Source organism: Myxine glutinosa, chromosome 2 (assembly GCF_964187855.1).
Source record: "Myxine glutinosa chromosome 2, kmMyxGlut1.1, whole genome shotgun sequence".
Taxonomy (NCBI): Eukaryota; Metazoa; Chordata; class Myxini; order Myxiniformes; family Myxinidae; genus Myxine; species Myxine glutinosa.
The window spans coordinates 128,351,789-128,367,604 of record NC_136262.1 but is presented as its reverse complement, the minus strand read 5'-3'; the positions used below and the strand labels follow the sequence as shown (position 1 = coordinate 128,367,604).

The following is a 15,816-nucleotide window of genomic DNA, read 5'->3' as shown; positions in this document are numbered from 1 at the left end:
TCTGAGGCCTTCAGACAGAAGGTTATAGATGCCTACGAGTGTGGGAAGGGATTAAAAAAGATCGCCAAACAATTTGAAATCAATCATTCGACTGTCCGGAAGATCATCTACAAGTGGAGAAGATGTCAAACAACTGCCAACTTGTTCAGGCCAGGCCGCCCCGGCAAGATCAGCCCGAGAGCAGACCGCAAGATGCTGAAAGAAGTCTCTAAGAACCCCAGAATGTCATCATGGGACCTACAGGTAGCTCTTGCCACTGTTGATGTCAAAGTGCACGAGTCTACCATTAGAAAGAGGCTGCACAAATTTGATCTACATGGGAGGTGTGCCAGGAGGAAACCTTTGCTGTCCAGAAAGAACATCAGGGCAAGACTGAAGTTTGCCAATGAACACCAAGGCAAAGACCAGCACTTCTGGAACAATGTGCCCTGGACAGATGAGACAAAGGTAGAGCTATTTGGCTACAGCACCAGAAGACATGTTTGGCGAAAACCAAAGACAGCATTTGACCACAAGAACCTGATACCAACTGTAAAGCATGGTGGTGGAAATATTATGGTTTGGGGCAGCTTTGCTGCATCAGGGCCTGGGCAGCTCACCATCATAGAATCCACTATGAATTCTTCATTGTGCCAGAGGGTGCTTGAGGATAATGTGAGGCCATCTGTCGGAAAGTTTTTTTTTTTCTCTCTTTTTTTGTATACTGAATCGAGGCTCGTGAAAGAGCTAACATTTATTTCACAAACAAATCAACCAGACAAACAAAATATATAAAAAGAGGGAGCGGAAAACAAGCTGGGGAGAAAAGGGGAAGCACACAAACATAACATTTGAGAGTAGGGAGATGTGTGGGAGGGAGAGGGCTTGGGGGGAGGAGGCGTGGGAAGGGGGGGGGGGTGGGAGAAGTATAAAACACAAGGACACCAAGGACTTCCAGGACAGAAGTTGGTATTTCAAAAAAGTGGATTTGGGGTGAAATTAGCGGGGATAGAAATGATCAAGGTTTTGGATGGGGGAAGATAAGAGATGGTGGTGAACAGCTGTTTTAAAGACCTGGAGGTGGAGTGGGATTGAAGAGAGTGAGGGAGTTTGTTCCAGAGGTGGGAAAAAAGAGGAATGAAGGAGTGAAGGTGAGCAGAGAGTCTTGATTTTGGCAGTTTAACCATAAGAGGGTTGCAGGCAGATCTTGTGCGACCTGTAGGAAAACCGAAGGTGGACCTTGCAACATGACAATGACCCTAAACATACCAGTAAATCCACCAAGGAATGGCTGAAAAGAAAGAAATGGAGGATTCTGGAATGGCCAAGTCAAAGCCCGGATCTATATCCCATTGAGATGTTGTGGGGGGATTTGAAACAAGCTGTGCATGCAAGAAACCCCTCAAACATCGCACAGCTGAAAGAATTCTGCATGGAGGAGTGGGCAAAAAACTTCTCCCAGTCGATGTCAGAGACTGGTAGACATAAGAAACGCCTACTTGAGGTTGTTTCTGCCAAAGTGGGCAATACCACCTGTTAGAGCCAAGGGTGTACTTACTTTTTCCACATGCGAAATTTGCATTTATGTTTATTTAAATTATACAATGGACTACAAAATGTAAATGTTTCATGATATTTGTTATCTCATATCACCTTCATCTATCAATATTGTTGAAATGAAGATCAAATAGCTGTATGTTGAAATATGTTGAAAAAGTCAAAACTTTACATGGGGTGTACTTACTTTTTCACGTGACTGTATTTAGTCAACTAGTAACAGTACCCGCCCTATGGGTTGGGAAGCCCAAATGAAAAGGCAAAATATCAGAAAGTGAAGGCTTTTTTTTATTTTAAACGATTCATATAAACATCCGTTGAAACATATCACACGCAAATCATCAAAATCTAAACAGTACATGGCGCCCATTTTGAAAAAAAGATTGAATTCTGCAAAACGGAAGCGGCCGCTACACGTCTTTCTCGGTCACACGTTTATGTGTGAAGAGTGCGCGCCGAATCTGTAACACGGAAACAGCCACTACACTTGTTTCTCAGTCGCTTTGCACACGCTGCCATGTTACTTCGGAGCTGCACGTTTATATAGGAAGAGTTCGTCAGGAGTCGATCTACTTTCTCCTGGTACGTAGAATAAACAGTATTTGTAGAATTTCAACAAAAGCCACATCACTGTTCATATCGGTAAATATTATTCCATCGTGTTTGGAAAAACTGGAGAATTGGAAAATTGGAAAAGTTGTAAAAATTGGAAAAACAATATAGCCTATTTTACTCCCAGGGTCCCAGGAATACCCACCCAAAATATAGTTGCGATCAGTTGAGCCGTTTTTGCGGTACATTCGAACGGACGGACGGACATTCGGTGAATTATAGTAAGATAATGCAATTGACACACGACAACATAAACGTGAAATTAGTATATTCACATTGAACATGTACGTACAGTAAATAATTATATAAACCATATCACTATGACTTAAACATCGTAACGCTCATCCACATCACTGTTCACTGTATCCGACCATTCATCATCGATCTCCTCATCCGAGTCATAACTTGAACTGAGGTCATGACTGTCATCCTCAACTAGGTTGTTCAGGTTCAAGTTATTTGGCATTTGTGGCCCATCAAATCATTTAATATGTAGATTGCCATTATCATCCATATTCCAGCCATGTTTCCTTGGATCGCATGTGATCGGAGTTGGGAGAATGGGCATGCAGAAATGTTGGGGGGACAGAGCAAAGACAGAGCAGAGGGTGCAAGGCCAGCAAGGAGGTGGTAAAAGACAGACCATCAACCTGCCTGCGGTGAGAGGATGAAAGGCCCTCAGAATCAGCTTCATCACGGTAGATACCAATGATCCTAAAAGCTTTGGTTTCTACACCATGAAGCCGAGCTAGGTGTGAGGCAGGAGCACCAGCCCTGAGGGGAGAGGCGTACTCCATTGAGCTGTGGATGAAAGCTTGGTATGTGGTGAGGAGCTCAGAGGTGCCGAGAAAGGACTTCACACGACAGAGGATGCCCAGGCGACTGGCTTTGGAAGCAGCTTGGAAGTGTGGTTCTACCAGGAAACATCATGGCTGATAGTGAGACCCAAAACTTGAGTGACAAAACTTCGTGGAGAGGATTGCTCAGTAAGTAGATCGGAGGGTTGTCCAGACGGTCTTTCAGAGAGACATAGTGAGAGTGTGAGATTTGTCAGGATTGAGAGACATGTTCCACTTGTTTGACCAGTCTGTGATTTTATCCAGGTCTGCAGAGAGTGAGGAGGCTGTAGACTGCCGATCTGAGGGTTGAGATATGGAGCGGCAGAGAGTGGAGTCATCAGCAAAGAGATAGAGAGGATTTTCCAGAGAAACAGAGAGATCAGTGATGAGGATTAGAAAAAGCACAGGACCCAGAACACTACCTTGAGGAACTGCCGCCTGAACAGGAAGAGGAGACGAGAGGATTCCATTTGGAGCCACACGTTGATTACGACAGGAGCGGAAATCTGTGAGCCATGAGAGGAGATGGACCTGGATACCATAAGAGGAGAGTTTGTTGAACAGAGCAGGATGCCAGTCCGTATCGAAGGAACGAGATTTATCAAGGGAAATGGCTCTGATTTCCTGTCTGGCATTGCACACCTCCATTCATTTTTGAGACAGCAGAAGCAGCATGACCAGAGTAGACCATAGTAGAATAGAGTAAAGTATAGTGATCTGTTCTGAATCCAAATTGATGATCCGAGATCAAGCCATTGGAGAAGAGGAAGGATTTAATATTGGAAGTACTGATGGATTCCATGATCTTGCTGATGATTTGGAGCAGGCTGATTGGTCTCGAGTTGCAAGGATCTGTTTTTGCACTTTTTTGTGTAAAGTGGTAATGTTTGCTGATTTCCAAACTGATGGCAGATGACCTTGAGCAAAAGAGAGGGTGGAGAGTACAGAGAGAGGGTGTGAAAGAGCGGCAGAGCAGGATTTTCGGACCCGTGGGCTGATGCCGTCTGGTCCAGTTGCAGAATCAGAGTCGAGATTTGACAGAAACTTCTCCACCTTGTCAGGAGAGAAAGACACAGAGTCCAGGAGCAGTTGGGTTCGACTGGGTAAGGTGGGTACAGGGAGAGATGGGTTTGGGACACAAGATTTTGAGGCAAACCCAGAGTTGAGGCATTCGGCTTTATCACGCGCGGAATCAGCTGTACAGCCATTTTCGGTAAGGGCGGGGATGGAGGCGGAACAAACACCAGAAACAGATTTGACCAGATGCCACCAGGATTTGGAGGAGGGAGACAAGTTTGAGAGTTCACTCTTGAGAGTAGAGAGATATTGTTTCCTGGCACTCCTGAGGGTAGACACACATTTGCTCCGAGCTTTGTGAAAGGAACTGAGATTGCCTTCAGTTGGATTTGCCTTCCATGAGGCAAAGGTAAGTTGTTTCAGGGCAACTGTAGACAACTGCTTCAATGAATCGCTTTAACTAAATTTAAAAATATGTCCACTAGCCCTAGAAATGCAATTCCAGTAGATTGCGGTGCCAGTTAGCTGATTGTAAGCTGATCGGTGATATGTGCTTGGGATCAGAAAAAAAGGCTTGAAGTTCATGTTTTTGGTGATAAGTGATGAAATGGATATCTGTACTAACATCTGCAGGTGTGGTTGCGGCATCCTTTTTGCATAGTTGCTGGAATTGAGCTGTTGCTTTGGACATTAGTCACTGATCTCTTACAGGAGAGGGGTCGTCAAATCAAATTTATTGGAGAGTTCACAGACCACGTTACCCCACACAGTGTTCACATTGGTACTTGAATTGAAATAAAATAATTATTTTGAAGATCGTTAAAAAACATTCTGAAGTTTAGCGCTATTGAAGCAGTTTTATGCACCACCCATGTACACCACTGTAAGTAACATGTCCAAGTACTGCTGAACTGGAGGTTATTGGAAGTATTAAGAAGGCGATTTGTGTTCTACGGCGTGCAAGTATGTAATTCAATTACAAAAAAAAAGATTGCAAAAGTCGTATAACTAAATAAATTATGGAGTATAACTCCGTTTAACCATCCTTGGTGCAGTGTCTATTACACCACTCAGTTGGAGCAATTTTTCACTCTTTGTTTTTGTGTTTTCTATCAAATAATCTATGTATATATAATTGAGCAAAGTTGATGCTGCTGCCATGATTGTTCCTCAGGGAGGCATGACTCTAAAAAGGCGCAACCCATGCTGCGATCAACCAAGGAGAAGGCCAACTTCCGACGATCAGGGCCTTCCAAGATGGTGCGAGCAGGGTAAATTGGTCGTTAGGACCACCATAGTGAAGTTCAAAGTACGTTTGTTTGTACTCGGGTCGATTACGTTCCCTCTCCTTCACACCATCCAATGTGTGTTAGCTATTGTTAGAGATTAGCGTCGGATTCATTGGCATTTGATTGGACTGTGCATCCCAAAATGTTATCTAAAGAGTTTAGAGTGTCATAAATGGTTACCCTCTTAGCCAGAAAGCCAGGTAAGGCATCCCCACATCAGTTCTCAGGTGCACCATCGCTTCCTCTCGAGGGGGAGGGGAGGCTTTAAAAAACACCCCACCTCCATGCTGCCAAGACCACCCGCCATCAATATTTGCAGCCTGCTGAAAGCATCGTTGCTGCTATCATCAAGGAACCGTTTTGCTGGCTCTTGCTTTTATTTGCTGGCCCATGAACCCCATTGCTCTAATTCCGCCATAAACTGTCTATTGCACCCTCATCAACTCTTGCTGCCCCACCTCCTGATGACCCAAACTCTGTTATTGTGTTTGCAAATGTGGATGGTATTATACTACCCGTTGCCAATCCTCCGAGCTACCATTCATTTTGTTATTTAAAAAGCTGTTAGAAATGTGAAGTGCTGTGCATAAGGATGGATGTGTGAGTGAAGGTCGGATCCTGACAGAGAATAGGCACACCAACTGCAATCACAACACTGTATTGTTCTGGGATTAGTGTAGGATTGTTGTGTATATTAGTAAATACAGTCGAATCTCCACTATCCGCATATCAATCGCAAATGTCAAGTATCTGCATAAAATTGGACTGTGCAAATCCCTCCGAAGATCACCTGATCATGGAGAGAATCGAAGCAAATCTAAGCAAAAACTCGACCAATCAGTGTTTGTGATGGTTGGTGCATCATAACAAAAAAAATCTGAACTTTCATCTGTTATAGGTTATTTCATTTCCTCTCTTTCCCCTTCTATGTTATTAATAACCCCACGTGCCAGTAATGGTGCACCTGAACGAAGGGCCTCTGGCATGTGATGTAACGCCACTCGGAATCCTGCACCTGAGGGATCATGTGGTAGAGCGCATGGCCAATGGGAGAGGGGCATGGTGAGCTGGTGAGGAGCAGAAGACAGGCAGGCTTGTTCCGCAGAGGGCAGGTGATGTGACATCACAAACCAAAGGTTAAAAGAGACCGACACGCTCGTTCTGCATTCTTCTGAAAAGTCTAACGAGACAGTTGCAGAAGTCTGGTGAGAGAGTCATTGAGTTCCAGTTAGAGCGAGGTCAGTACGAGCAGTTGGAGTGAGGTCGGTGTGAGCAGTTGGAGTGAGGTCAGTGCGAGCAGTTGGAGTGAGGTTAGTGTGGGCAGTTGGAGTGAGGTCTGTGCGAGCAGTTGGAGTGAAGTCAGTGCGAGCAGTTGGAGTGAGGTTAGTGCGGGCAGTTGGAGTGAGGTCAGTGCGAGCAGTTGGAGTGAGGTCAGTGCGAGCAGTTGGAGTGAGGTCAGTGTGAGCAGTTGGAGTGAGGTAAATGCGAGCAGTTGGAGTGAGGTTAGTGTGGGCAGTTGGAGTGAGGTCAGTGTGAGCAGTTGGAGTGAGGTCAGTGCAAGCAGTTGAAGTGAGGTCAGTGCGAGCAGTTGGAGTGAGGTCAGTGTGAGCAGTTGGAGTGAGGTCAGTTTGAGCAGTTGGAGTGAGGTAAATGCGAGCAGTTGGAGTGAGGTTAGTGTGGGCAGTTGGAGTGAGGTCAGTGTGAGCAGTTGGAGTGAGGTCAGTGTGAGCAGTCGGAGTGAGGTCAGTGCGAGCAGTTGGAGTGAGGGTAGTGTGGGCAGTTGGAGTGAGGTCAGTGTGAGCAGTTGGAGTGAGGTCAGTGCAAGCAGTTGGAGTGAGGTCAGTGCGAGCAGTTGGAGTGAGGTCAGTGTGAGCAGTTGGAGTGAGGTCAATGCGAGCAGTTGGAGTGAGGTCGGTTCGAGTATTTGGATTGAGGTCGGCTCGAGCAGTTGGCGTGAGGTCAGTGCGAGCAGTTGGAGTGAGGTCGGTTCGAGTATTTGGAGTGAGGCCGGTTTGAGCAGTTGGAGTGACGTCAGTAGGAGCAGTTGGAGTGAGGTCAGTACGAGCAGTTGGAGTGAGGTCGGTGCGAGCAGTTGGAGTGAGGTCAGTGCGAGCAGTTAGAGTGAGGTCAGTGCGAGCAGTTGGAGTGAGGTCGGTGCGAGCAGTTTGAATTAGGTCGGTGCGAGCAGTTTGAGTGAGGTCGGTGTGAGCAGTTGGAGTGAGGTCAGTACGAGCAGTTGGAGTGAGGTCGGTGCGAGCAGTTGGAGTGAGGTCGGTGCGAGCAGTTGGAGTGAGGTCGGTGCGAGCAGTTGGAGTGAGGTCGGTGCGAGCAGTTGGACTGAGGTCGGTGCGAGCAGTTGGACTGAGGTCGGTGCGAGCAGTTGGAGTGAGGTCGGTGCGAGCAGTTGGAGTGAGGTCGGTGTGAGCAGTTGGAGTGAGGTCGGTGCGAGCAGTTGGAGTGAGGTCGGTGCGAGCAGTTAGAGTGAGGTCGGTGCGAGCAGTTGGAGTGAGGTCGGTGCGAGCAGTTGGAGTGAGGTCGGTGCGAGCAGTTGGAGTGAGGTCGGTGCGAGCAGTTGGAGTGAGGTCGGTGCGAGCAGTTGGAGTGAGGTCGGTGCGAGCAGTTGGAGTCGGTCTGTGAGTGAGCTCATTTGTCAGAGTGAGCTCGGGGCAAGAGTAAATGCAGCACAGCTGGAGTTTGTAGCAGACAGAACAAGCTTGCTCTCTGCCCCTTACCAGTTGGGCCGGTGCTCCTGCCTCACACCTAGCTCGGCTTCACGCTGTTGAAACCAAAGCTTTCAGAATTATTGGAATCTCCCGCGATGAAGCTATCTCTGAGGGCCTTTCACTCACTCACCGCAGGCAGGTAGGTGGTCTTTCTGTCTTCTACCGACTCCTCTCCGGCCTTGCACCCCCAGCTCTCTCTGTGCTCTGTCCCCCAAATATTCCTACAGGTCGCACAAGATCTGCCAGCAACCCTCTGATGGTTAAACTGCCGAAATCTCGGCTCTCTGCTCACCTTCACTCTTTCATTCCTCTTTTCTCCCGCCTCTGGAACAAACTCCCTCACTCCCTTCAATCCCACTTCTCCCTCCAGGTCTTTAAAACAGCTGTTCACCACCATCTTTTATCTTCCCCCATCCAAAACCTTGATCTTTTCTACCCCCGCTAATTCTCCCCAGATCCACCTTGTTTGAAATTCCAACTTCTTTCCTGGAAGTCCTGGCAGTGTCCATATGTTTTATACCTCTCCCACACCCCCCTTCCCATGCCCCCCCCCCCCCCAAAGCCCTCGCCCTCTCTCAGATCTCTCGATGTCTCCATGTCTCTCGGTCCCTGCTCTCAAATGTTGTGTTTGTGTCCTTCCCCCTCTCTCCCCATCTTGTCTACCGCTTGTTACATATTTATGTGAATGTATGTGAATTACTATTCAGGGCTTTGCTTATCAATGTGTAGTCGATTAAAGGTTGTTGTGATTAAAGGGTCAGGAGCCCTTCTGAGAAAAAGGAGACCGGAAACGGAAGAAGAAAAGACACGAGGTCCTGGAGACGCGACGATTCTTTTTCTTCCTCGCCAAGCTCGGACGCGAGCGGTATCGATTGAGCAACGTAAGAGAATCGGCGTTTCAAAGCCCGTCTGGCGAGAGGAGTTACCGGGACGTGTAACTACCCTTTGACACGTCAAGTCGCTGTGGGTTCGTGCACGGAACCAAGCAGCTGGCACAGTTCGCCTCGCCGTCTACAAGGCCGCGTACGGGTCGCACCTTGGGCCGCGCGCGCTGGGCAAGCCGCGTGTTGCTGTGCCTGCTTTACATTACCCGCTTTGCTTGGCCAGGAGGTGCGCGCTGCAGCCGTTGTTCCTGGTACGGGACGTGCCCGGTGAAAGCACGTCAGGAAGCACGTCAGGAAAGCACGTCAGGACTTCCAGGAAAGAAGTTGGAATTTCAAACAAGGTGGATCTGGGGAGAATTAGCGGGGGTAGAAAAGATCAAGGTTTTGGATGGGGGAAGATAAGAGATGGTGGTTCAACCGCCCACGTGCGGAGATCGAACTACAGGAGTACGGAGACATTGTGAGAGACATTGACCACGGAGGGAGTCGGGAGTGGGGCTCACGTGAGGAATGTATAAGATGGCCATCTTAGAGTTAATGTAGATGAGTTTACATCTTTGTACTATTGAGTGCTGATTGTTGATGGTTGATTGCTCGGGGAATATATCATTGATTATTCCGGATCCTTGGTGTGGGGTGTTTCCTTGGTTGGAATTCATATTGATTGCGTTACGAAAGCGCATACATAATAAATCTTTCTGGCGGAGTTCCTCTCACGGTCCGGGGGTCACCGAGACCAGGTAGTCACCGGGAGGACCACGTAACAGAATTGGGGGCTCGTCCAAATTACGATTTGCGGATTCGCAATTGGGTCTACGTCCGGGCTCTAAAATTGTATAAAATAATATTTTTATTAATTAAAATTTATTAATTAAGTATTAATTGGTAAATTTTTGGGGAAATTGGGGTAAAGTCTTGGGTGAAGGTTAACAGGTGTTAACGATAGGCACCATGGCGTTTGTGGCACAGAACTTTGTGGTAACCCCGAGTGAGGCACAGTTCCGAGCGTTACTAAAGTCGGACCTCTTGAAATTGGCCAAACATTTTAACTTGGAGGTCCGAACTAATTTGAGGAAGGCAGAGTTGCAGACCACGGTGATAGTCTATGGTGGGATTAGGAACATGGGACGAGTTAGCCTGGCAGTGGCTACCCGAAGAACCAGAAGACGTTGAGCTCCGGAAACTGGAGTTGCAATTACGGAGCCAGGAACGGATCAAAGAAGAAGAAAGGAAAGCAGAAGAGAGGAGAGAAGAGAAACAAGCAGAGGAAAGGAGAGTGGAACGAGAACTCCAGGAAAGGTTAAAAGAAGAAGAAAGGAAAGCAGAAAAGGAAAGAGCAGAAGAAGAAAGGAAAGCAGAAGAGAGGAGAGAAGAGAAACAAGCAGAGGAAAGGAGAGTGGAATGAGAACTCCAGGAAAGGTTAAAAGAAGAGGAAAGGAAAGCAGAAGAGAGGAGAGAAGAGAAACAAGCAGAGGAAAGGAGAGTGGAACGAGAACTCCAGGAAAGGTTAGCAGAAGAAGAAAGGAAAGCAGAAAAGGAAAGAGCAGAAGAAGAAAGGAAAGCAGAAAAGGAAAGAGCAGAAGAAGAAAGGAAAGCAGAAGAGAGGAGAGAAGAGAAACAAGCAGAGGGAAGGAGAGTGGAACGAGAACTCCAGGAAAGGTTAGAAGGAAGAAAAGCAGAGGAGAGGAGAGCTGCAAGGGACCTCGAAGCAGAGGAGAGAAAAGCGGAAAGGGAATTAAAGGAACGTGACATGGAGCTTCAGCAAGAAATTAAATTGAAGGAGCTGGAGTTAATGAGAGAACGGGGAGAGGGACCACCCTTGCTGATGGGGTCGACACCTAGCCAGAACACCTGGGATGTGGGCAGACATGTGAGGCTGGTTCCACCCTTCAGTGAAAAGGAAGTCGCTAAATTTTTTCCACACTTTGAGAAAGTGGCTCGACAGTTAAACTGGCCGGAGGAGGCCTGGACCACACTAGTACAAAGTGTGCTGGTGGGAAAAGCTCAAGAGATTTATTCGGCGCTACCAATGGACCAATGTGCAGATTATGAGGTATTGAAGAAGCACATCCTCAAAGCCTATGAGTTGGTTCCGGAAGCTTACCGGCAAAAATTCAGGAATGCCAGGAAGAGGGAGAGTGAGACCCATGTGGAGTTTGCCAGAGTGAAAGAAAACATGTTTGATCGGTGGTGTGAGTCAAAAGGAGTCGGGAAAGACTTCGAAACATTGCGTGACTTGATCCTGGTGGAGGAATTTCAACAGTGTGTCCACGAGGACATCAAAGTGTACCTGCAGGAAAAGAAAGTACCAAAGTTGTGGGACGCAGCCACCATGGCAGATGATTATGCCTTAACACACCGGATAGGGGTCCACAAACCTAACTCCTCGCCTAGACTTCAGCAGGGGAGTTATGGAACACCCGGTGCGGAGAACGACAATACATGGCGGCGGCCTCGAGAGGATTATGGGGACAACGCGGATACCCCACCTGTTCGAAATCAGAGGGCAGCGGGCCCAAGACAAACTTATTTTTCGGGGGGCCTGAGGCAGACCACGAGTTTTTCCTCCGGGCCTACTTGCACTTTTTGCAAGAAACCTGGACACTTGATGTCCAGTTGTTACCTCATGAAAAGGGAAGACCCAGAGCGGAGTCCGACTAGTACAACTCCGAATGCGATGGCAAACGTAAGAAATCGCCCACAGAAGAGTTACCAACCATTTATTTATGAGGGGTTGGTCTCACTCAAGGGAGACTTGACTAACCCAAGACCGGTAAGGGTTTTGAGGGACACAGGAGCCCATCAATCCTTAATGCTTGAAGGCATTTTGCCATTGTCAAAGAGTACCGCAACGGGTGATAGTGTTCGGTTACAAGGGATCGGTGGCTGTGTTAGTGCCCCACTTCATGTCATCCATTTGGAATCCGATTTGATGTCAGGACCGGTCACCGTCGGTTTACAAGCCACGCTTCCTGTAGAGGGAGTATCTGTGATTATCGGAAATGATTTGGCCGGGGGGAAAATTTATGGTAACCCGAGGGTTGGTAAAGAGCACAGCAGGGAAAATAACACCCCACCAGCTCGGGATGGCGACAAAAGTTCCAAGTTATTTGTAGGGGGACTGAACTTCAACACAGAGGAAGAAGTTCTGACCTCTGTCTTCAACAGATTTGGGCCGCTGGTGGAAGTGCGGGTGGTAAAAGACAGGGAAACACAATGGTCAAGAGGGTTCGGCTTTGTCACGTTTGCAAGCACAAGAGACGCCAGAGAGGCAGAGAAGAATTGGAATGGTAAGGATTTGGAGGGTCGGACCATAACAGTAGGGAAGGCATTTCGTAGGCGTCGAGAGGTCTACAGAAGAGGACCACTTGGCAGGAGTTTTGGGGTTGGCAGCAGCCGATATTACTATGGAGGCTCCCAGAGTTACGGCACCTCCCGAAAGAATGAATGTCAGAGCACTGGCCGAGAAGGAGACCGCCAGTCAGGTAACGGCTGGGACAAGGGGTCCCACCGTAACTGTTAGGAGTCTGGAGAAGTTGAAGCACTATATATGGGGGAGCCGCCGAGCCGAGGCTCCTACACGGACTAACCGTGATCGCCACGTTCTTAAAGGCGTCCAGGTAGTGAACTTTCCTGCACGGACTAACCGTGAACTCCACGTTCTTAAAGGCGTCCATGTAATGAACTTTCCTCCCCGGACTAACCGTGAACTCCACATTCCTTAAGGCGTCCATGTAGGAATACTCCGCTGGGCCTCCCGAAAAAGTGCTATAGAGAGGTTTAAATTTGGGGGCTTTGGGTCACCACCTCTTAACCGTCATTCAAGAGAAACTAGAAGTGGTTGACGCTTGGTCCAGAGGGAATTAATCTAGGGGATTGTGTGAAATTTTGTTGCTTTATTTTTAAGTGATGACTGTGCCCGGGGGGAACTGATGAGTTGGGGGGGGGGGGGGGGGAGTTATCTGGTTTGTTTATCCAAGTTGGCCGGCAAAGAAAGTTTTCGCTGGGTTCAAACTTTCTTTCTTGAAGGGGGGGAGTGTTACATATTTATGTGAATGTATGTGAATTACTATTCAGGGCTTTGCTTATCAATGTGTAGTCGATTAAAGGTTGTTGTGATTAAAGGGTCAGAGCCCTTCTGAGAAAAAGGAGACCGGAAACGGAAGAAGAAAAGACACGAGGTCCTGGAGACGCGACGATTCTTTTTCTTCCTCGCCAAGCTCGGACGCGAGCGGTATCGATTGAGCAACGTAAGAGAATCGGCATTTCAAAGCCCGTCTGGCGAGAGGAGTTACCGGGATGTGTAACTACCCTTTGACACATCAAGTCGCTGTGGGTTCGTGCACGGAACCAAGCAGCTGGCACAGTTCGCCTCGCCGTCTACAAGACCGCGTACGGGTCGCACCTTGGGCCGCGCGCGCTGGGCAAGCCGCGTGTTGCTGTGCCTGCTTTACATTACCCGCTTTGCTTGGCCAGGAGGTGCGCGCTGCAGCCGTTGTTCCCGGTACGGGACGTGCCCGGTGAAAGCACGTCAGGAAGGGTCCATTGAACCGCCCACGTGCGGAGATCGAACTACAGGAGTACGGAGACATTGTGAGAGACATTGACCACGGAGGGAGTCGGGAGTGGGGCTCACGTGAGGAATGTATAAGATGGCCATCTTAAAGTTAATGTAGATGAGTTTACATCTTTGTACTATTTAGTGCTGATTGTTGATGGTTGATTGCTCGGGGAATATATCATTGATTATTCCGGATCCTTGGTGTGGGGTGTTTCCTTGGTTGGAATTCATATTGATTGCATTACGAAAGCGCATACATAATAAATCTTTCTGGCGGAGTTCCTCTCACGGTCCGGGGGTCACCGAGACCAGGTAGTCACCGGGAGGACCACGTAACACGCTCCCGATGTTATATGTTTTATGTGTCGGTTTGTCTTTCTGTGTGATTAATGTTCGTTCTTTCACGAGCCTCGATCTTGTATACAAAAAAAAAATTTAAAAAAATACAGTCACGTGAAAAAGTAAGTACACCCCACGTAAAGTTTTGACTTTTTCAACATATTTCAACATACAGCTATTTGATCTTCATTTCAACAATATTGATAGATAAAGGTGATATAATATAACAAATATCATGAAACGTTTACATTTTGTAGTCCATTGTATAATTTAAATAAACATAAATGCAAATGTCGCATGTGGAAAAAGTAAGTGCACCCTTGGCTCTAATAGGTGGTATTGCCCCCTTTGGGAGAAACAACCTCAAGTAGGCGTTTCTCATAACTGTCTAACAGACTCTGACATCGACTGGGAGAAATTTTTGTCCACTCCTCCATGCAGAATTCTTTCAGCTGTGCGATGTTTGAGGGGTTTCTTGCATGCACAGCTCGTTTCAAATCCCCCCACAACATCTCGATGGGATTTAGATCCGGGCTTTGACTTTGCCATTCCAGAACCCTCCATTTCTTTCTTTTCAGCCATTCCTTGGTGGATTTACTGGTATGTTTAGGGTCATTGTCATGTTGCAAGGTCCACCTCCGGTTGAGCTTCAACTTTCCGACAGATGGCCTCACATTATCCTCAAGCACCCTCTGGTACAATGAAGAATTCATAGTGGATTCTATGATGGTGAGCTGCCCAGGCCCTGATGCAGAAAAGCTGCCCCAAACCATAATATTTCCACCACCATGCTTTACAGTTGGTATCAGGTTCTTGTGGTCAAATGCTGTCTTTGGTTTTTGCCAAACATGTCTTCTGGTACTGTGGCCAAATAGCTCTACCTTTGACTCTTCTGTCCAGAGCACATTGTTCCAGAAGTGCTGGTCTTTGCCTTGGTGTTCATTGGCAAACTTTAGTCTTGCCCTGATGTTCTTTCTGGACAGCAAAGGTTTCCTCCTGGCACACCTCCCATGTAGATCAAATTTGTGCAGCCTCTTTCTAATGGTAGACTCGTGCACTTTCACATCAACAGTGGCAAGAGCTACCTGTAGGTCCCGTGATGACATTCTGGGATTCTTAGAGACTTCATTCAGCATCTTGCGGTCTGCTTTCGGGGTGAACTTGCTGGGGCGGCCTGGCCTGAACAAGTTGGCAATTGTTTGGAATTTTCTCTACTTGTAGATGATCTTCTGGACAGTGAAATGATTGATTTCAAATTGTTTGGAGATCTTTTTTAATCCCTTCCCAGACTCGTAGGCATCTATAACCTTCTTTCTGAAGGCCTCAGAGAGCTCTTTTGATCTAGGCATGGTGATGCCGCACACTTCAACAACAAAGAGCAAACCAAACTATATGTCTGAGGTTTAAAGAAGACAGGTTCCTCCAAGATCCTCTCTGAAGATATTCTAATCATTTGCACCTGAGCTGGTGCACCTGATTCTAATTTTAGGTGTTTGAAGTAGTGATAAATGTATGGGTGTACTTACCATTTCCACATGCGACATTTGCATTTATGTTTATTTAAATTATACAATGGACTACAAAATATAAATGTTTCATGATATTTGTTATATTATATCACCTTTATCTATCAATATTGTTGAAATGAAGATCAAATAGCTGTATGTTGAAATATGTTGAAAAAGTCAAAACTTTACGTAGGGTGTACTTACTTTTTCACGTGACTGTATATGTTATATAAAGTGTGTATTTATTTGTTATGCAGACATTTAATTGAAAGCAAATTATTCGTTCGGTTTTGTCACTCTAATTGCGAATGTAATAGTCAAAGCCGATAAAGAAACTCACGACTCGTGCAGGCAGGTTGCCAATGGAAACCTGCACACGCGTTTGACTGCAGCTGAGAAAGATTTATGACCTTTCCACGATTGAAACTGAACTACATATACATGAAGCTTAATCAAGCAGTTGAGGCTCAAGAAAGTCACTCAGTTCACAAATTAAGTACGCAAATAA

General features: G+C 46.9%; 1 protein-coding gene across 2 annotated transcripts in view; it reads left to right on the top strand.

The window, feature by feature from the left end:
• The window catches only part of LOC137421278 (HAUS augmin-like complex subunit 4), a 61,822-nt gene that overhangs the window by 43,506 nt on the left and 2,500 nt on the right, over positions 1-15,816 (top strand). Inside the window, exon 12 of one of the 2 annotated variants that reach the window (XM_078771632.1) lies at positions 5,179-5,264. The gene's annotated coding sequence lies outside the window, so the exon portion shown is untranslated. Of the gene's footprint in view, positions 1-5,178; positions 5,276-15,816 lie in introns of both variants that reach the window. The other variant, XM_078771631.1, reaches the window with a different exon arrangement.